The sequence below is a fragment of the Ursus arctos genome, unplaced genomic scaffold (genome assembly GCF_023065955.2).
Source record: "Ursus arctos isolate Adak ecotype North America unplaced genomic scaffold, UrsArc2.0 scaffold_2, whole genome shotgun sequence".
NCBI classification, from domain to species: Eukaryota; Metazoa; Chordata; class Mammalia; order Carnivora; family Ursidae; genus Ursus; species Ursus arctos.
The window spans coordinates 59,353,688-59,375,312 of record NW_026622874.1 but is presented as its reverse complement, the minus strand read 5'-3'; the positions used below and the strand labels follow the sequence as shown (position 1 = coordinate 59,375,312).

The following is a 21,625-nucleotide window of genomic DNA, read 5'->3' as shown; positions in this document are numbered from 1 at the left end:
TGCCAAGGGTATCCACAGGGTCATTTTTCCTTCCTTCTTTTTTCTTTTCCTTTTCCTTTTTCTTTCTCTTTCTTTCTTTCTTTCTTTCTTTCTTTCTTTCTTTCTTTCTTTCTTTCTCCTTCCTTCCTTCCTTCCTTCCTTCCTTCCTTCTTCTCCCTCCCTCTTTCCCCCTTCCCTCCCCTCCCCTGTCCTCCCTTCCTTCCTCCCTTCCTTCCTTTTACATTCATGATGAAACATGTCCAAAGCAGAATCAGAAACTAATGTCTTAGCATGGCCCCTGCGCAAGGATGACACGCAAATTCGTGAAGCGTTCCATATTTAAAAAAAAAAAAAAAGAAACTAATGTCTTGTGTCTATATAACATCTTGACTATTGTGAAAGGGCTCCTGATACCAAGTAGAGTGGAGTAAGTGGGAATGAATGAATGAATGAATGAATGAATGAATGAAAGAAAGGAAGAAAAGTGCAAGAAGCGGCCATTTACTTCTCCATCTTCTAGGAGACACAAGGAGGGAATTTTAGATGCCTCCTAGAACCTCTGCAGGTTGGGTTTCCAGTTATTTTTCTCTGGTTCAGGCCTGTGTTTTACTTGGATGTCATGTTGTGCTTTTGGGACCCTGGTCTTGCGGGATCTCGGCAGTCTTTCCTAACGGGTGTGGCCGTACTCAAAAATAGATGTGTGAAAAGAAATCTTTTCGTTTCTCCCAATTTTTAAAAATTTTCCCAATATTTTAACTTTATTTTTTTTTAAAGATTTTATTTATTTATTCGACAGAGATAGAGACAGCCAGCGAGAGAGGGAACACAAGCGGGGGGAGTGGGAGAGGAAGAAGCAGGCTCATAGCGGAGGAGCCTGACGTGGGGCTCGATCCCAGATCGCCGGGATCACGCCCTGAGCCGAAGGCAGACGCTCAACCACTCTGCCACCCAGGCGCCCCCCCAATATTTTAACTTTAAATTGAAGTATTCAGTTTTATCACTTGTCTATTTCCACAGCAGTCCTCTTAACAACCTGGGTAGTGCTGGTGACTTAGTCTGGGTTTGGTGGAACTATTGTTCTGATCTCTGGGTTCATGCACATATCTGGGAGTCACTTGGTTATTGGTGCACCTAGGATGGCCTTGGCTCTGACGCCTGGGCACCTGGGCTATGCTCTCTCCTCCAGCAGACAAGCCTGGATGTTTTCATGGAAATTGCATAGGAGCAAGAGCAGAAGCCCAAATGTGCCCCATTTTTCAAGCTGATGCATCAGTCATGTTTGCTGAGATCTCGTTGGCCAAAGCAAGTGGCATGGCCACGCCCAGCGTCAGAGTGGGCGGGCATAAAGAGTTACCTGGGGAAGCCTGAGTGCAGGGAAGGCTGAAGGACTGCCGTCCATTTTTCATGTTGACCCAAATATAAATATAGGAAAGTACCCACAGTATAAGTGCTCAGTGTGATGAATTTTACAAACAGAATACATCCATCAGCAGGATCCAGACTAAGAAACAGAACTTCACCAGACTTCAGAGGCTCTCCTTGCTCCTTTCCAGTCACTTCTCCCCACCCTCACCCCATGCTAATTGTTATCCTGCTTTCTAACAATATAGATTAATTTTGCCTGTTTTTGTACTTTATATAAGTGGAAGCAGATGATGCCTAAATGCTCCTTTGTGTCTGGCTTCTTTCATTCACTGTGTTGTTTGTGATGTTCGTAGGCACCGTTGCATGCAGTTGGCCGCTGTTTGCTTTCATTGCTGTATAATGTTACTTTGTTTGACTATTTTATTTACCCAGTCTACTGTGGATGGGAGTCTGGATCGCCTCCAGTTTGCGTTCATTATGAATAAGTCTGCTCTAATCATTCTCGTAAAGGTCTTTTGGTAGAAGATTGTACTCAGCCTTTCGGGGTATACACCTACAAGTGGAATTGCTCGGTTATATGTCACATACGATATGCTTTTCTCCATACTGCCAAAGAGTTTTCCAAAGGGCTTTCACCCATCTGCCCCTCCGTGGTCGGGTATGAGAGCTCCAGTTGCTGCATGCTGTTTTGGGATCTTTGAGGACATTTTTATTTTGTCCTTTTCCTATACCATAACATTGTGGACATTCTCACCCTCTTCCCCTTGCAAGAATTCCGTCTCCGTGAGGTAGTCTTCATACCTGAAAAGGTAGTAATAATCAAAACACCTTAAAATCAAAGATTCATTGGCTTAATAAACCCAGCATCTTACTACTTTCTTGTAATGAGCTTAGTTGGTACATATCAGATCTGAACTCGGCCTCACCATTCTTTCATTTTTCTCCTCTGTGTTCCTCTCTCCCGGTTGAAGTGTGGTTGCCTCCTGTTCCCCTTAACAAGCCCAGTGCCATCTCCCTGATTGGGTCTCCGAGGAGGTGTTGCTATGTGTGCGCAGAATGGTAGAAAGTTTTGGTGCCAGACACATTCACAGAGACTGGAATGACATGAGAGCATTTTAATGACTACACCAAAAGAGTGAGCTGTCTGTGTGAGAGGACACTGCTGTAGCTCTGAGGCAGGAGACGAGCTGTTTGAAGACCGCAAACAGTTATCTTTAAAACATTTCCCCCCTGTTCCTGCGGTCAACTATTTCTGTTGGCTCTTTCTGCCAGGGAAAAAGAAATAAAGGTCTTGACTTGCAAAGGTCTTTATAAGAATATGGAATATTTGAGGTATGTTGAAGAACTCATCCTTCTCTCTACCATGTCTTCTATTTTATCAGGGTAAGCTGGAGACAAGCAATGGGAAAATGTAATCCGTGTTAAAGGATCTGGTCACGAAGCTTGGGTTTCATGGAGTCTTAGGGCATGCACGCTGATGAACATAGAGTAGGTGTATAATAAACGGGTGTTTATGGATTTATGGATGGCTTTTTAGAAGTCCTTATTGGCGTCTCTTGAAAGGTGGAAGTTCTTGACCAGCTAAGTTTTCCCCATAGGTTGGTCACATGGTGTAACTAGATAGCATCTTGGACTTAACTCAGGAGAACTGGGTTATAAACAGATCTGATATAGAGCCAATTGTTAAAATATCGACACATATTTTAATAGATTATTTGATATAAAATACTGTCTGGCAGATAGTAACTGGGCTAAGCATTAAGCTTAATTAATAATATAAGTAATCTAAAATAAGCTCATCCATTTAAGCCCATTTTGGAGATTTCATCCTGGCTGCTGGCGTCTCCCTACAGAGGCTGCAGAGTGGTGCTAGGGCGATACGGGTGGTAGGTCATGACATGGTGGCAGGGCGCTGTCGGCTCACTGTGCTGTAGCACCGGAACTCTGACAGTGGCAGCAAAGCAGGTGGCGGGGCAGGTGGTAATGGTGGCATTTCCGGTAGCAGCAGTGTTGCAGGCTACACTGCAGGCAGCGTAGGCTCCGCAGGTCCCTGCGGGAAATGCTGGCATGCAGGGGTGCGTACCCAGTTCTGAAGTGTGGGCAGTGTGCTGAGCCATCTTCCAGGTATAAAGTGCACCAGGGACCGGGTCCCAGTGACTGTCGATTCAATGGGAAGTCATTGGATAAGTTTGAGGCAGTTTCCTCTGTCAAAATCGTGGCTCAGCGGTATCATTTAGCTAGTGGCATCCCATCAAACAGTCATACTAACACTTTCTGAAAAACATTTCTACAAATCGAGAATGATTTGGATATTATTAGAACATTCTGGTGAATGACTTGCAGTTCACTTAGAAAATAGTATTTAACTCACTTAGAAAGTTATTTTGAGGAAAAACCCAGTTATGATCCTGGCTTGGTCTTTAATGATCTGTGTGACACTAAGCATGCTATTATACTTCTCTTCACACTTCCTTAGTCCTTTCACCTGGAGTGAGATGAAGTTGGGTTAGATGATCTGTGAGAGCTTTTCTGTCACAAACTTACTATGATTTTATGGTGTGGGAGCTTTACTGCCTGTATTGGAAGATATGGATGGGATTTGGGCTTGGAAGCAGGATCCCTGATCTTGCACGGCTGTTTTTTGTAAGAAAATCTGCTTGTCCCCAACTCCCTGGCACTTCTCAGACTCAGGGATCTAAAATCTGAACTTCAAGACAACTTTGCCTTTGAGGTGAAGCACAAAGAGGATAGCTGATACGTATTTTTAAAAATTTAAACCCTGAAATGCCCCTTAGTGACAGGTTGGGTATAGAAAACCTGCCGCCACCTAACCTGCAGGAGTTTCATAGTACTAGGGCCTTTTGTAGGGCTTGCTTTCTCTGGAGATGGGTCCAAGAAAAAGTCTTTCAGGAAGAAGGAATAGCATATGCAGTGGCTGGAAGGTAGGGAGAGGTACACATGGGCTGCCTGGTGGAGGGTGCTGAGTGAGAGACCCAAAGGGGCAGCTTTTCCATCCTCTTGTAGGTCCTTGGGTCAAGTTTCCCCTCCTTCCCAGCTTGGGCTGGGCTACAGGACTTAACTGGAGAGCTTGCGAGTACCTCCAGGAGAAAGGGAAGTCTTTGGACTTCACAGTCAAGCCTAAGAATACTCGGGGCTGTGGTAGTCGTTTGATCAGCCACCAAGGTCAGACTCTTCCAAGGCTTCTCCTTCGATGGCCAGTCAAGGCCCAGAATCTCATGGGTTTCTAGGTAGGAGGATGGGTAGAAGTGACCTGGTTGCCCTGGACACAGAGCCCAGGGCTCTGAGGTCCTAAAGACTCACCCAACCAACCAGATAATTGCTGTATGTGAGGAGCACAAGGGCGATTGGTCCCACCCTCTGACTTGGCTTGTGACAACTGCTTTTACTTGGAAAAGGGAGAAACAGCTCTTTTCCCGAATAGGCAACCCAGGCATTTAGGATCCATGGTACAGAGCCAGGGCAGGGCATTGCTGGGGCTTCCTGTTTCCATTCCACACTTTCCCCTCACAAGAGGCAGGCAGCCTACTAGCAATTCAGAGCCCTGGGGTGGGGGAGTCCTCCTTCAGTGTCTAGAATGTTCTACCTTCAGGGGACAGACAAAGACATTAGGGGGTTGGGTTTTTGAGAGGAGGAATTCTTCTCTTATAGACTCCACATTTGTTTTAGCTTCATCGCTGTGGTTTTGTTATTTCCAGCATCAGTCCTACCTTCCAGTGAGTTCTTCAGGTTGAGGCAACTAGCATCCTAGGCTGTGGACCTTAGCAATATTCAAGTCCCTCTTCCTCATTTTACAGATAAAGGAAGTGGTGTCAGAGGGAGTGAGTGATTTGTCCTTGAGCACACATCTAGCTAATGGTAAAGCAGGAACCCACGGCTCAGTTTCCCAGCCCCACGTTCATACCACTAAAACCACCTAGCCCTGCGAGGGAACCAGTGAGGACCTTTCTCCAATAATCACATAATAGCTGGGCACCCTCATGGTTTCCTTTTTGTGACTGCCAGTGTGCGTTTATGGGGGTGAGAGGTCTCTGGGGTTTGAGGGACAGCCTGAGACGGAGGAATAGAAGAAGACTAAGGGGAGCACACAGGGCTCCTTCTTGGAGCCTTGGCCTCATTCGCATGCCCAGCAAGCAAGGCTGGAGCTAGAAGCCCTTCGGGACTGACTCAGCCTCAAAAAGAAACCGAAGCACTAGAGATGCTCCACTTCCCTTCTGCACAGAGTTGTCCCCTTCTCCTCACCCCCTTGTCTCCCACCAAAGCTGATACATGTTAAGTTACGTACACACATTTCCAAATTGGAGAATCATTTTTGTTTCCGTGGGCTCTCATCATTCATGTCCCCAGAGATGTGTGAGAGGGTTTGTGGGGCCTCATCTAATGAGACCGTGGTACTAGTTTCAGATTTCTGAAACCAGACCTGAGGTGCTAGTGCTGTGCCTGTGTGTGTGTGCGCGCGCGCGTGTGCGTGCGTGTGTGTGTGTGTGTGTGTGTGTGTATGAGAGAGAGAGAGAGAGAGAGAGATTGCTTATTCGGCCTGAGCAGGGCCCTCAGAGAGAGATAAAAAGGCTGGGAAGAGACCTCCCTGCTTGAATTTCTCTTAAGCAAGCATGCCTGATGCTGCCCAGATTGGCTCTTTCTTGCTTGTATGTTTGTTTGTCAAGTCTAGCCTGAGGGTGGCCTTTGGTATCCTTCCTGCCAGTAAAAGGATCTTTCTCTGGGGACAACAGAAGCTCATATACCCCTCAAACATCCTTGGTTGTGCCAAATAGGGAAAAAGAGAATGCAGAGTTCAAAGAAGAGTCCCAACTAATATCCAACACACACTTAATAAAGTTCTGGTGCCATTCTGAGTGGGTGTCAGCAGATTTAATCTTCACGATGGTCTTACGAGTTAGGTAGTGTTATTACTAGAAGGAATAACAAAGGAGAAACTGAGGCCCAGAAACATTAGGTAACTCCCTCAGGATTACAGAGCTAGCTAGGGGGCAGAGCGAGGATGTGGTCCACCTGCAGCAGGCGTATTCCTGACCTCTGTGCCCCGCTGCCTCCTGAAGTGTTAGACTCACAGAATGTTCCTGTGCTAGACAACCAGGTCGGGTCTCCAGTGTCCTGTTGGCTGAAGTACTAAAGGTAGGAGAGGGAGCCGCACGTGAAGGCACTTGTGAGGCTTGGGGAAAAGAGGAAAGGAGAGCATTTGAGCTTAAGAAAAGGCACCGAGCACAAATAGAAAAGTAAGAGTGGGGAGATGTTTGTCATCGAGGGGTCATGAGGGCAAAAGTGAGGTTAGGGTGGTAAACAAGCGAAGAGCCACGTAACTTTGGGGTCCTCAGTACGTGACAAGTGCTTTCGGATCACAGGCTCGGTCTTCACGCTCTGATGACAAAGTGCTGTGCCCTGTCCTTCCTCCCAGGATGCAGGTTCTTTCCAGGGCCCACAGCAGTTAGATTCCTTATTTTACTTTTTAACAAATTTATATCCCCTTCACCCATTCCTCCCACCCTCTACCCCCTGCCTCGGGTAGCCACCAATCTGTTCTCTGTATCTGAGAGCTTGTTTTTTCATTTGTTTTTTAGATTCCGCATATAAAAGAAATCATAGAGTATTTGTCTCTCTCTGTCTGACTTACTTCACTTAGCATAATGCCCTCAAGTTTTACTCATGTTGTCACAAATGGCAGAATTTCCTTCTTTCTCATGACTAAGATTCTGTTGTATAATATACCACAATCTCCTTATCCATTCATCCATTGATGGACACTTTGGTTGTTTCCGTATCTTGGCTCTTGTAAATAATGCCGCAGTGAACATGGGGGGGGGGTGCATACATCCTTTTGAATTAGTGTTTCCATTTTCTTCAGATAAATATCCAAAAGTGGAATTGCTGGATCACATGGTAGTTCTTTTTTTTTTATTTTTTAAGATTTTATTTATTTATTTGAGAGAGACAAAGAGAGAGAGTGTGCCTGAGAGAGCAAGTAGGGGGTGGGTGGAGGGGTGGAGGAGGGCAGAAGGAGAGGGAGAAGCAGGCTTCTCTGAGTGGGGAGCCTGACATGGGGCTTGATCCCAGGATCCTGGGATCATGACCTGAGCTGAAGGCAGATGCTTAACTGACTGAACCCAGAAGCTCCCATAGTAGTTCTATTTTTTTTTTTTTAAGATTTTGTTTATTTATTTGAGAAAGAGAGGGAGTGCACGAGCAGGGGGAGCAGCAGAGGGAGAGGGAGAAGCAGATTCCCCAGTGATCAGGGAGCTGGATGCCAGGGCTTAAACCTAGGACCCCAAGATCATGACAGGAGCCGAAGGCAGATGCTTACCCCACTGAGCCACCCAGGGACCCCCATAGCAGTTCTATTTTTAATATTTTGAGGGAACACCACACTGTTTTCCATAGGGGCTGCACCAATTTACATTCCCACCAATAGTGTGTAAAGATTTCTTTTTCTCCACATCCTCATCGACACTTGTTAGTTCTGGTCTTTTTGATAGTAGCCATTCTAACAGGTGTGAGGTGGTATCTCACTGTGATTTTGATTCGCATTCCCCTGATGATGAGTGATGTTGAGCGTCTTTTCATGTCCCTGCTGGCCATCTGCATGTCTTCTTTGGGAAATGTCTGTTTGGATCTTCTACCCGTTTTTTGATTGGATTGTTTGGGATTTTTGCTATTGAGTTGTACAAGTTCTTTATATTTTTTGGATTTTAGTCCCTTATCAGATATATGATTTGCAAATATTTTCTCCAATTCAGCAGGTTGCCTTTTCATTTGTTGATGGTTTCCTTTGCCGTGCAGAAGCTTTTTAGGATGATGTGGTCCCACTTACTTATTTTTGCTTTTGTTGCTTTTGCTTCTGGCGTTAGGTTCAAAAAAATATTGCCAAGACCCATGTCAAGAAGCTTACTGCCTGTGTTTTCTTTTAAAAGTTCCATGGTTTCAGGTCTTATATTCAAGTCTTTAATTCATTTTGAGTTAATTTTTGTGCATGGTATAGGATAGTGGTCAAGTTTTATTCTTTTGCACGTGGCTGCCCCGTTTTCCCAACACCATTTATTGAAGAGACAGTCCTTTTCCCATTATATGTTCTTGGTTCCTTTGTTGTAAATTAACTGACCATGTATGTGTGGATTGATTTCTAAGCTCTCTGTTTTGTTCCATTGATCTAAATGTCTGTTTTTATGCCCATACCATACTGCTTTAATTACTGTAGCTTGGTAATATATCTTGCAATTGGGGAGCGTAATGCCTTCAGCTTTGTTCTTCTTTCTCAAGGTTGCTTTGGCTATTTGTATTCTTTTGTGGTTCCATACAAATTTTAGGATTATTTGTTGTATCTCTTTGAAAAACACCATTGGAATTTATTTTTTTATTTTATTTATTTATTTTTTTAAATGTTTTTTTTTATTACATTATGTTAGTCACCATACAGTACATCCCTGGTTTCTGATGCCATTGGAATTTTGATAGGGATTGCATTGAACCTGTACATTTCTTTGGGTAATGTGGACATTTTAACAAGATTGATTCTTTTATCCATAAGCATGGACTGTATTTCTATTTATTTGTATCATCTTTGATTTCTTTTATTAATGTTTTGTAGTTTTTGATATACAGGTCTTTCACCTGCTTGGTAAATGTATTTCTAGGTATTTTATATTTTTATGTGATTATAAATGGGATTTTTTTTTCTCTTTCTGATACTTCATTTTTAGAGTATAGAAACGCAGCAGATTTTTGTGTACTGATTTTATATCCTGTAACCAGGATGCAGGTTCCTTTTGCTATCATATTTTTTTAAAGGTTTTATTTACTAATTTGAGGGAGGGACAGAGAGAGAGAGGATCTCAAGCAGATTCCCCACTGAGCATGGAATCCGATGCAGGGCTTGAACTCACGACCCTGAAATCATGACCTGAGCTGAAATCGAGAGTTGGATGCTTAACTGACTGAGCCACCCTGCACCCCTTGCTATCATATTTCAACAAATCTGAGACTAAGATGTTCTAAGATGTTCTAAGATGTAGACAGGCAGTAAGCCCTCCTGGGTTCTCCGTCCAGATTGTTCCCCAAATTGGTGGTTTTTCTTGACCCTGAGGTCTCATGATAGATCATGTGGAGAGTGAGTGCTGACACCGAGTGTGATGTCAGTGTGTTTGGTGAATAGACCATGGCAGTGGAAATCAAGAGACCTAGAGTCCAGTTCTAGCTCTGTCACTTTCTGGCTCTGTGACTTTGGGTAACACTCTGTATCTCACTTTGCTCACTTACAAATGGGGAGAATAAACTCCACTCTGTGCACTTCACATGGCTATTATGGGGGCCCAATGAGATAAGGGAAGTTAACAGGTTTGGAAAGTTATATGCAAATATTGAGGGTTGTGATTTGTTACTTTTGGAAGAAAAGGAAAATAAAATAAACCAAATACCATAAAACAATGGTTTCTATTTAGCAGATGATGGGGGAGGAAAGAGAAAAAGAGTTCATTAGTGACCATTATGGTCCCTTGTGGTTTCCAAGAAAGACTTGTTACCTTTGGGAATTGGGGGCTTCTAACAACCCTGAACTCTGGCCATCCTAACTCCAAGGGAACACAGGGCCCGGTGCCCAGGCAAGCTTATCCACGGCAGTGTATTTTTCTGGGGGAGAATAGTGTGATTGTTGACTTAGCTTTTGGTCCTAGCCAGCAGGCCTCTGAAGGGCATGGATGTGGCAAGATAGGCCTCCCAGAATTTTTCGTGGTTTGGACGCATACACAGTAAAGTAAAGTAAAAGTTAAGACATTCAAAACAGTGAGGTTTTTTGGGGGGCTTAAGTAAGAGGTGATGAGTTGTTAAAAAATATGCTACCTTTTCCCCCCTACTTCACAGATGTTTATGACTTTGGTCTTTGTCTTATTTGGTGCAGCAATGATCTCTTGCATATTCACAAACAACACCTATCGCAGTCCTTGGCTTACACAGGCGATCAGTAGGTGCTTGAGGCATAAGGAGAAGGTGGGAAGGAAGGAAGTCAAGGGGCTCCCAGGCTTCTCTGTATTTTTCCGCAAAAAAGCATATAAATTATGCCACTTGAGACTTGATCTCAGAAAGATATGAGGAACCTGAGAAGGAGTTGGTAAGAATATCATCCCTTTGAAGGATGGGGATACTAAGTACAGAGGGAGTGAGCCAGGAGGAGGATGAGGGACCGAGGTGCCCTAGCTGCAGCTGCTAGGGTGAAGTGTCAGAGACCCAGCCTCCTGGTGTCTGAGGGTGGTGAGAACTACAGCTGGTGCAGAGAGAGAGCAGCCTCTGTGCTTTTCCCCACATGCCTGCAGTCTCCCTGCTTTGGCCTATCCGCAGAGCATTTTAATGGTTGTAAATAGAGTGAAATGTGCTTCAATTTACCCAAATATGCATAAAGCTCTTACTTTTGGCATTGTAGGGGAGAAATTCAGGCTTTTGGGTGCCATAGCCTCGATTCGAGACATAAGGCCAAACAATGAAGTATATTTTCTATCAATAAGCCTGGCTAACGTAAGAAATGATTCATCCTGGCATTGGAGGAGCCCTGGCTATGGGCATAGGGCAGATGCACCTTGGGAAAGGGATAATTTTAATTTGTTGGCTTTTAGTAGGTTAGACCAATATTTAGGACTTTGTTAGAGCTTCTCTTATCGAGTCCTTTGTATTCATTATATTAAATCTCTATAACAACCCTCTTGGTAATATTATTAAAGATGAGGAGATTCAGTTTCAGAGGGGTTTAGGAACTTGTCTTGGAATCCCATGATTTGGAAATGACAGAATCCAGTTTTAAGCTTCCAAACCATGGCCCAGTTTTCTTCTCAATTCCTGACCTTCATGGCTACCCGGCTGTCCCTTCAACTCACCTCCTTGTTGGAGAGAGGGACATACCATTTCACAGTGGAGCCTTTGCTGTCTTTGTGAGCCAGGATGAAGAATGGATCTTGGCTGACCCTCACTTTACTACCCTGGAATCCCATACAGCTTGGGGACCCATCTTCTGCAATAATTGCTTCTGGGAAGTATTTTGGGCCTCTAGGAAAGCTGCAATTTGAAAGGGCTAATCCTAAGGGGAATTTCAACTTGGGCAAAAGGTATGTTGGCAGAATAGCCCTGTGTACCTAGAGGAACCCAAGTCATCTTCTTTGGCTCCTAGCAGGATCCCATTGTGTAGATATGTACCTGAATAGTGACCCAGTTTGAAGTAGACTCCAATGTGGAGCTTGTGGGGATCAGGGACCCAAGCACCAGCTTCTCTAATGAGACCATCTTGTCCTTTCTGGAATTGGAAGAATTCGATCATGGTAGCTAGGGGTTGAAGAAAGAGGAACCGGGGATCAGGAGACCTGAATGTCAGTCCTAATTATACTCATCAGCAGTGCATTCTTGAGTAAGTCAGTTCACTTCCGGGGGACTCAGAGGTTCTGATATTTAACGTAGAGCCGTTGGAGGGGTTGGTTCCTGAGGTCCCTTTGTGGCTTTAAAGTTTACTATTGCAGATGTTCTTTTAGACCATAGATCATCTTGGGTCCCCTGGTTGACCCCAGTAACCCTGCTCCTGGTCAGTCTCGTCTTCCTGGTGCCCAGCGAGGCCCAGGTGTCAGCTCTCCACGCCTCGGGCCTCACGTGCGCCATGTGTGTGTGTTCCTGGAAGCGGCATATAGGACACTCATTGACGGGTAAGCCTGTGGTCTGGAGCTAGCGGTGAGATGGTAAACATCATGGAACAAGCAGCCCTTTCAGGCTCTCAACCTTGGCAGCGTGGTGTGAAAATAATTCTTAGGAAGCTGGGGCCTAGTGGCAGCTGCTTCTCCTCGGCCAGCCTGCTTGCCAGGCCCTACCGGTGCTCAGGACAGATCGAGCTCTGCCTGGGCAGCCGGCACTGGTAGTTTTCCACTCTGGGAAACTGGAAAGTGAATTGGCTTCTCTGTCCAGGAGATTGGCGGGTAGCGGAAGCGTCAAGAACCACCAAGACAACTCAGCAGGCAAAATCAGGACACACTTCTTTGCTGCCGGGTCTCTTGCTTCTCTTGCTGTTCTCTGCCTTTTCATGCTTCCTTATCTTTCATAATGTGGAGTGCAGAGACAGATGGATGGGATCTGATAAAAAAAGAAGTGGGCTTGGGGAAAAGCAAGGGGGCCTGACATTTAGGACTTGGCACTCTGCGTCTTTGCTATTGGCCAGGATCCCTTCCACAGAAGGAGTTTACCAAAAATAGGCATACTCAATAGGAAAACCACAGTGGTACTGCTGAGAAGTGCCACGTTGGTTGCCCTGGGCCAAGGCTTATCCTGGTTCCAAAGACCCACTAGGATGGGAAAGGCCATCCAAGATCAGCTTCTCTATTTTCCTATGCCCTTTCTCTGAGGCCCCTGGGAAAACTGATTCACCAAGAAACTTTGCCTAATGGCTGCTTTTCTGGCTCTTATCTCTGATTTCCCTATCCTTATCCTTATATTCTTTGGTCCCAACATCTAGACCTCCAGACCCACTCCCATCATCTGAAGAAGGTACCTGTGGCTCAGAGCCTTGCTCTGGCATTGAGCTGGGGATCCTCATCAAGGCATACAGTGTGATTCCCACCTCTTTCCCCATCTTCTGTGCCTCTTGTCACCAAAGCTTGGGGATCCCTCCTTGGTGCATTTTGTTGGACAGTTACCCAGTGTCCATTGACTAATATTCATGCTAAAGCTTCTCTTCCTCTCATTCAAATGCTCACAAAGCCCTTGAAAGAGCATCCCTACTGCTTGCTGTCGTTTGGAGATGGTTGAGAAAGAAATCATTTCTGGAGACATGACTCAGTCACAGCACCTGCCCTTGAGAGTTCAACACACGTGAACTCTCCATCCATTCATCCATCCATCCATCCATCCACCCATCTCTCCATCCCTCTACCCTTTTACTTACTTATTTATTTGCCAAATGTGTATTCAGCATCTGATGGGCACTATGTGTTTGCAGTTGCTGAGGAGAAAAAGGGAGAATCTGACATGATTACTATTCTCCGAATTGCTCACAGCTTCAATAAGGAGGCAAAGAAGCACAAGGGAACTAGAAAATCTCTGGTGAAGGTTGTTACCTAAAAGAACCCCTACTCATCTTGTTTATCCCCCTGTCATATTTTAGCTTTTTTCCCACAGATTTGTCATACTGTCTGAAATAATAACAACTAATGGTCGCTATGGTCAAAGAGACCGTTGGTTGTCTGTCTGATTATTGCAAATCTATTGCCTTTGGCCTCTCTCCTCTACCAGAATGTAAGATCCATAGCCTCAGTCATTTTATCTGTCCTGTTCAGTACTATATCTTCAGAGCAGAAACTTATTTGTTAGATAAATTCAAGAACATTAAATAAATTAACATTAACATTTAATATATACATTCATTAAATCAATACATGAACAAAAAGATGGGTTGCAATAGATACGTAATGATCCAGAATTACAAGGAAGTTTTACATGTCTACCGCCTGGTCAAACATCATTAGTCAGGGCTACCCTCGCCTAATTTCCCAGGTCTCTCTTTTTAAGCCCCATAATTATGAACAGCAGAAAACTTCTTTTATCACTTTTTTTTACAGATATTTATTGAGCACTCAGTTAATACCAGCACACCCTACTAGAAATTAGGGAAATAACAGAGAGAAAGATAGGCTCCCTGGCCATATGGCACTTAACTGTTTAGTGGAGAGACCAAAATTAAACAAATAACTATTTGTTTTACAAGTGTGAGGAACACTAAGAAGGGAACCAGAGCATTATAAGAGGATGTAACAGAGATTCCTAATTTCCCCAAGGGCTCAGAGGAATTCCCCAAGAGCTGCAGGAGTCAGCAGGTAAGGGAGGGGAGGGGAAGAATATTCCAGGCAAAGGGAACATGACATACAGAGAGACCTTGAGGCTGGAAGGTACTTTGTGCATTTATGAAGTCAAGATGAGACCAGTGTGCTGGGATCTAGAGAGCAGAGATGTGCGGATAGCCCAAGGTGAGGCTGGAGAGGTAGGCAGAGGCCCCATCCTTCAGACCTCATGGGCCACACTGACCCAGGAAGTCTGGAAGGCTGTTAGAAGGTTCATGTCAGATTAAGGTTTTGGGAAGCTCGCTTGGGCTGCTGTGTGGACAAGGGTTGGCGGAGGAACCAGGAAGAAGGGCTAGAAGGCATTATAGTAGTTCAGCTGTGAGGTGGCGGAGGTGGGGCCCTGCGTGGGCAGCGTGGAGAGGAAGACAAATAGCTGGACTCAAGAAATTTGCTGGAAGTAGGAGCTGTAGGATTTGTTAACTGACCAGATGACTGACTCCCAAAGGCAGGTTTACTTCTCACTCCTCGACTGCCTCCTAGCAGGAATAAACGTGTCATCTGTCCTTCCTGCCCTGGTCCCCAGGCAGAGGTTCAGGGCCACGTGGACCACAGCTCAGGAGGCTTTCCAGTTCTCGTCATGGTGTTGCCACTGCTGTCCACACGTGGTTGTGTGAGGGAAGGACTGGAGGGGACGAGGAGAAGGGGCGCACTGACACAGTTAGAATTGTGCTTTTTTTCATGTGGAGAACTGAAGTCTCCTTTCATTCCCCACTTCTTCCAGTTATGAAACCAGGGCTGCATCAGCCTCACCTGGAGGACAGTGACCACATAGTTGACCAGGCTCCCCCCTCAGAGTGATTCTGACGGTCGGGGGTGGGGACTGAGGCTTTGCACCCGTAGCAAGTTCCCAGGTCGTAGTGGCGCTGCCGGTCCCTGAGCACACCGTGAGGGTCGCAGCCCCAACACAGTACTAGAAGAGGGAGCAAAGAGCCGGGTGGGGGGCAGTGGTGCTCTTCTGACACCAAATAGAGTATCCTAGGTGGGATCTCTCTCCCTCTCTACCCGCCCCCCTTTTTTTTTTTTTTTTTTTTTTTGCTAACTATGGAAAGTACCAAATAGTTATAGTCAGAACACAAAATAGTAGGATTCCTGAGCCCAGGAAGTATGGACGTGTTTCATGAAGGTGGCTCAGCTGCAGCAGCTCTGTTAAAACTTCCTGGTTGCTGTTCCCAGGATAAGCGGTGCCTTGGTGGAGAAGTTATTTGCAACAATATCATGATTCACCCCATGCGACCCTCTTTCCCCATTTCTGGTTTACTTTAGATGTTCCGAGAAACAGAAGTTCTCACTACACTTGTGGCCCAGTGACTGGAGATGCATGATAGCCAGGAATGAAAGCCCAGGGGGACTGTGAATGTGGATGTCTCTGGACTTTGGAATGGCCCCAGAGAGTCATCATGTGTCCAGGCTGCAAGGGACCTGGGAGCAGTGGTTCCCAAGCCGGGCTGCACAGCAGAATCACCTGGGGCATTTTTTAAACATGCGGGTTCCTGGGCAGTTTCAGGTCTCCCAAAGACAAGTCTCGAAGAGGGGGCTCACACCAGATGTTCTACAGCCTTCCCAAGCAACTCTGAGCAGTTGGTCCGTGGCCTGGCTTTTGGGAACCCCTGCCTTGGAAAACATCTAATGCAGCTCCCTTGCTTTTCACATGAGAAAACCGAGACCCAGAAAAGCTGTGAACTTTGCTCAGATCCCAGAGTGGATTTGAAATCTCTTTGTTTTCAGAGGTTGTATAGCAGAGAGGGAGCCTTTCGAGTCAGATTCTAAAGTGACTTAGTATTTACTTGATGACTGGCCTCCGGCAGGGTTTTTTTTTTAAAGATTTATTTATTTATTTTGAGAGAGAGAGCGAGAACATGAGCAGGAGGGGCAGAGGGAGGGGGAGAGAGAATTCCAAGCAGACTCTGCACTCAGCACAGAGCCCTACATGGGGCTTGATCTCACAACCCTGAGATCACGATCTGAGCCAAAACCAAACGTTGGTCTTAACCGATTGTGCCACCCGGGTGCCCCCTTGGGCCGTTATTTAAACTCTTACCTATAGGTGGGTGATTCGTGAGAAATATGAAATAACGAGTGAGAAAATACCACATTGTCTGACACTTGGCAAGTGCTTTTATTTTATTTTCTTTAAATTCCATTAATTAACATGTAATATATTATTGGTTTCAGAGGTCGAGGTCAGTGATCCATCAGTCTTATATAATACCTAGTACTGATTCCATCACATGCCCTCCTTAATGTCCATCACTCAGTTACCCTCTTCCCCCACCCCCGCACAAATGCTTTTAAATGGATGCTATTATTACTGTACTTCATCAAATGTAAGACACTCCTGACTCTACCATGTCTCATTACTTTGTGTAACTCTAAGAAAAAACCCCCAGAGAGTTCATCTATGACTCACCATTTGCTTGTAAGATGTATTCAGATTTCAGGTATGTTAACATATGAAAAATAATAGGAAATATGGTCTTTTGCTTCTCTTTCCTCAACCTGCACAGATTATTCCCATTATTAAATGAAATACCTCAATGCCAGCAGAAGCAGCTTAGTGTGCTTGAGGACCAGCAAGGAGGCCAGGGTGGCCAGACGGGGGAGTGCACTGGACAGGGGTCCAGGACAGCTGGGGACCCACTCTGCAGGTCTCTGGAGACCACACATACATTTTGAATATTATTATGAATGAGGTGGGAAATTCCTGGAGGGCGATGAGCAGAAGAGTTACATGGTCTGACTTACATTTTCATAGATACATGGGGCAAGGCGGACAAAGGAAGTCTGAGTAGGAGATTATTGTTCTATTCCTGGTTTTAGGGCAAGGGGGATTGGCCTAGAATGGTAGCAGTATAAGTGGGAAGTAGATGGGCTATGGGAATTTTTTAGGGTGGCTGATGAGATTTCTTATCAGCTGATGGGATGGATATGGAATATGAAAGGAGTCAAGGGTGGCCTCAGGATTTTTGGCTCAAGTAATTGGCAGAATGGAGTTGTTTGAAATGGAATAGTCTGGGGGGTAAGGTTTGTAGGGAGACATATTTTACTCAACTTTATCCTTACTCCTAATCTATATCTGTCTCTTTTTTCAATCAATATTATGAGCACCTATTGTCTCCCCAGATATGCACTGAGAAATAAAATTTAATAAGATATAATCCCCCTGCCCCCCTTTTTTTTCTCCGAAAAGTTTGCCATCTGCAGGGGAGATCAGACTTCCACACAATAATTATATGACAAAGCACTATGTACTTAAGGCTATAAAACAGATATTTAAAATGTTGGAAATTGGAGGAAGGAGAATTTACCAAAATTAGTACTATTCTTCCTCAAAAATGGTTGGTTTAGTTGCGTCCAAGTTCGTTACATGGCAACGGGACAATGCTGGATAATAACTTAAGCTAGTCTTTCCACTTCAGGTGTGAGACGTCCTTGTTGTAACTGAAACAACCAAGAGGGCTCTTTCCTCAACTTCCTGTCCCCTTTCCGTAAAACATCCCCCCCTCTAAGAGTCACCTGGCTCACTGTCTTCCTCCACTCAGGCCTCTGCTCAAAGTCACCTCATCTGAGAGGCTCTTCCTTATCTCTTTACAGGAAGGAGCACCTATTTCCTTTCCACACTTGATTTTCTCACAACATTTACCATCTTCTCTCATCTTATGTATTTATTTGCCTGTTGTCTGTCTCCCCACACTAGAATGTCAACCCTGACAAAAGGGACTTTGTTTTGTTTATGGCTATATTCCCATAGTGCTCCCAAAAAATCACTGAATGAATGGTTTGATAAAAATAGGAACTCAGAAACCACATGGACTCGGAAAGCAATAAGCAAACAAGTAGATTATCGTGCTGGGGATGGAGAGAGGACTGGATCCATGAACAAAGCTTTGGTTTCAGAAGGGAGGGAAGGTGCCAGAGGCCAGCTCTGCAAGACTTCCGCCTTAGCCTGGCACACTGGGAGAAGCAGCCTGCATCGTGTCGCACCTGTGCTAAAAGCAGAGGGGACCGTCTGGTACATTGGGACTAATTTTGGATTAGGACTGCTTAATAGCTGTGGGAACTTTAACTGGTTTGTTTCCTCATGTATAATTTGAGAATAATAATACAGGCCCTGTCTACCATGTAGGGTTATTGTAGGGGTAACCAGATGTAAACACTGGGACACCACTTTGAAAACTGTGAAGAACTGCAGTTTAGGAGTCAGATAGCAATTTTGGGCACCATGACATGAATGATAGCCAAGGAGGAAAGGTTGCCTGCCTTGGCTAGCCAGGCCCTCTCCCCAGAAGATCCTTGAGGGAAATATACACACGGGGAACAATAACAAAGGGAAAGCAACGTGTAGTTTATTAGTAGGTGGCTTGTGTCCCAAATGCCAATGTGAGTGTTCTGATAAACTGCACTGGGGCACATGGCATGTGGGATAAAGGTGTCCAGAAGCTTCTCCTTGCCATTAAGTCACTGATACTGAGAAGCACTAAGCACCAGTGCTGCAACACTTACCAGAGGCCTTGAGTCAGGGTACGGCCTCCACGGCCTGGAGGAGTGGACCACAAGAGAGGGAACACCCTGTGAGTGATTTTTGAAATGTTCATTGACCTCACTCATTGGTAATTTTGGCCTCATTGGCGTCCTATATCAGTATTTCCTCATCCTTACTCCTCCCTTCAATTTCACATTCCAGAGGGTTTAGAATTTGAGAATTTGATGCTTCATTCCTGAACAGCCCAGAATTACACTTGAGATTCAAGCATAATGATTATTTGTAGAACCTGTCACCTCAGATGGAGAAATGATACATCTGACCAGAAGAGACACAATAATACTAGATCCCACATTCATCCCTTGATTGAAATTTGGCTTGGAAAATGCAGTGGACAGACACTGAGAAGTGCTTCAGTGGGGTCATGATTCTTGCCAAAGCAGATGTATATGGTTTTGCTTCATCATACTGTTTCTGGAAATATCCAATGACATCACGGATGTTGTACCTTGTCAAATGCTCTCTCTGCATCTGTGGAAATGATCATATGGTTTTTATCCTTTCTCTTGTTGATGCAACGTATCACGTTGATTGTTTTGTGAATATTAAACCCCCTTGCATCCTGGGAATAAATCCCATTTGATCGTGGTGTGTGATTTTTAAAAATATATTGTTGGATCCATTTGCTAGTATTTTCTTGAGAATTTTTCATCTCTGTTCATGAGAGATGTTGGCCTGTAGTTCTCTTTTTTTGTGGTGTCCTTATCTGGTTTTGATGTCAGGGTGATTCTTTCCTCTTGTACTTTTTGGGATAGTTTAAAAAGAATAGATATTAACTCTTTTTTAAATGTTTGGCAGAATTTGCCTGTGAAACCATCTAGTCCTGGCTTTTGTTTTTTGGGAGTGTTTTGTACTGATTCGACTTCATTGCTGGTGATTGGTCTGTTCAAATTTTCTCTTTCTTCCTGCTTTAGTTTTGGTAGCTTATGTGTTTCTAGGAATTTATCAATTTCTTCTAAGTTGTCCAATTTGTTGGCATACAGGTTTTCATAATCTGTTACAATTGTTTGTATTGAGGAAGTTCCTTTCTTTTTTTTTTTTTTAAGAGTGAGAGAGAGGAGGGGAGTAGGGGCAGAGTGAGAGAGAGAGAGAGAGAGAGAAAATCTTAAGCAGACTCCACACTTAGCATGGAGCCCAACACAGGTTGGCTCTCAACAACCCTGAGATCACGACTTGAGCCAAAATCAAGAGCTGGTTGCTTAATGGACTGAGCCATCAGGTGCCCCAAGGAAGTTCCTTCCTGTTTCTAGTTTCCTGAGAATGTTTATCAGGAAAGGATGTTTGATTTTATCAAATGCTTTTACTGTATCTATTGAAGTGATGCTATAGTTTCACTTTTTAAGTTTGTGGTGAATTTCACTGAATGATTTCTGAATGTCAAACCAACCTTGCATTCCTAGGATAAACCTCACTTGGTCATGATGTGTTATCCTTTTTATATATTTTTGGATTCACTTTACTAAAATTTTGTTTAGGGTTTTTGCATCTGTGTTTATGAGGATTGTTGGTCTATAGTTTTCTTATAATGTTCCTGTTCGGTTTTTGTAGTAGAGTAATGCTGATTTCATAGAATGAATGAGGAAATATCCTCTCCTCTTTGATTTTCTGGAAGAGTTTGTGAGTGCTTGGTATTTTTTCTTTCTGAAATATTTGGTAGAATTCAACAGTAAAGCCATCTTGTCCTGCAGGGTTTTTTTGTTGGAAGGTTGTTGGCGATATATATATATATCTTATATATAAAGAAATAGATAACCTGAATATTCAGGTTATCTATTTCTTTATATGTAAACTTTGGTAGTTTGTATCTTTCAAGAAATTTGACTATTTTATCCAAGTTGTTGAAATTGTTGGCATAAAACTGTTTATAACATTCCCTTATTATACTTTTAACATCTGTAGTATCTGTCACTAGGTAACTTCCCACATTCCTGATGTTTGTAGTGTTTTCTTTTTTCTCTCCCAATCAGTCTAGCTAGAGATTCTTTTTTGCTTTTTCTTTTTAAATCTTGTCAAGGAACCAGCTTTTGGTTTTATAGAGTTTCTTTGTTGTTTTTCTGTTTTCTACTTCATTGATTTCTGCTAATATATCTATTATTTTCTTTCTTTGCATTTTATTTGCTCTACTTTTTCTAGTTTCTGAAGGTGAAAAATGAGGTCATAGTTTTGAGATCTTTCCTCTTTTCTAATATAGGCTTTTTCCTGTGGTAATTTTTCCCTTAAGTACTTCTCAAGTGGTATCCACAAATTTTGTTATTTTATATTTTCTTTATCTTACAGTACAGAATACTTTCTGATTTTCCTTTTGGTTTCTCCTTTGACCCATGGCATATTCTCAGGAGTGTTATTTAATTTGCAAATATTTGGGGATTTTCCAGATATCTTTCTATTATTCATTTTTCTAAATAGTAATTGCATTATGACAGCATACTTTGTATGACTTGAATATTTAACATTTGTTGGGACTTGTTTTATGATTCAGAATATGGTCTATCTTGGTAAGTGTTACATACACACTTTAAAAGAATGTATACTCTTTAGTTGGGTAGAGTTCTGTAAATGTCAGGTAAAACTGGTGGTATCCAAATCTGTTCAAAACTTCAATTTCCTTACTGATATTTTTGTCCACTTGTTTTTACCAATTATTGAGATGTAAGTGTTGAAATCTCTGACTATAATTGTGGTTTTTTCATTTTTCCTTGCAGTCTTTTTTTTTTCTTCATTTGTTGTGAAGCTGTGTTACATGCATAAATATTTAGGACTGTCATGTGTTCTTGATGAACTAACCCCTTTATCATTGTGAAATGCCATCTTTATTTCTTCTCTTAAGATCTGTTGTGTTTGGTATTAATATAACCACTCC

At 43.6% G+C, this 21,625-nt stretch overlaps 1 protein-coding gene and 1 pseudogene across 4 annotated transcripts in view; both read left to right on the top strand.

The window, feature by feature from the left end:
- The window catches only part of DDR2 (discoidin domain receptor tyrosine kinase 2), a 127,806-nt gene that overhangs the window by 68,239 nt on the left and 37,942 nt on the right, over positions 1-21,625 (top strand). The window lies entirely within an intron of this gene.
- On the top strand, positions 223-322 carry LOC113268793 (U6 spliceosomal RNA; annotated as a pseudogene).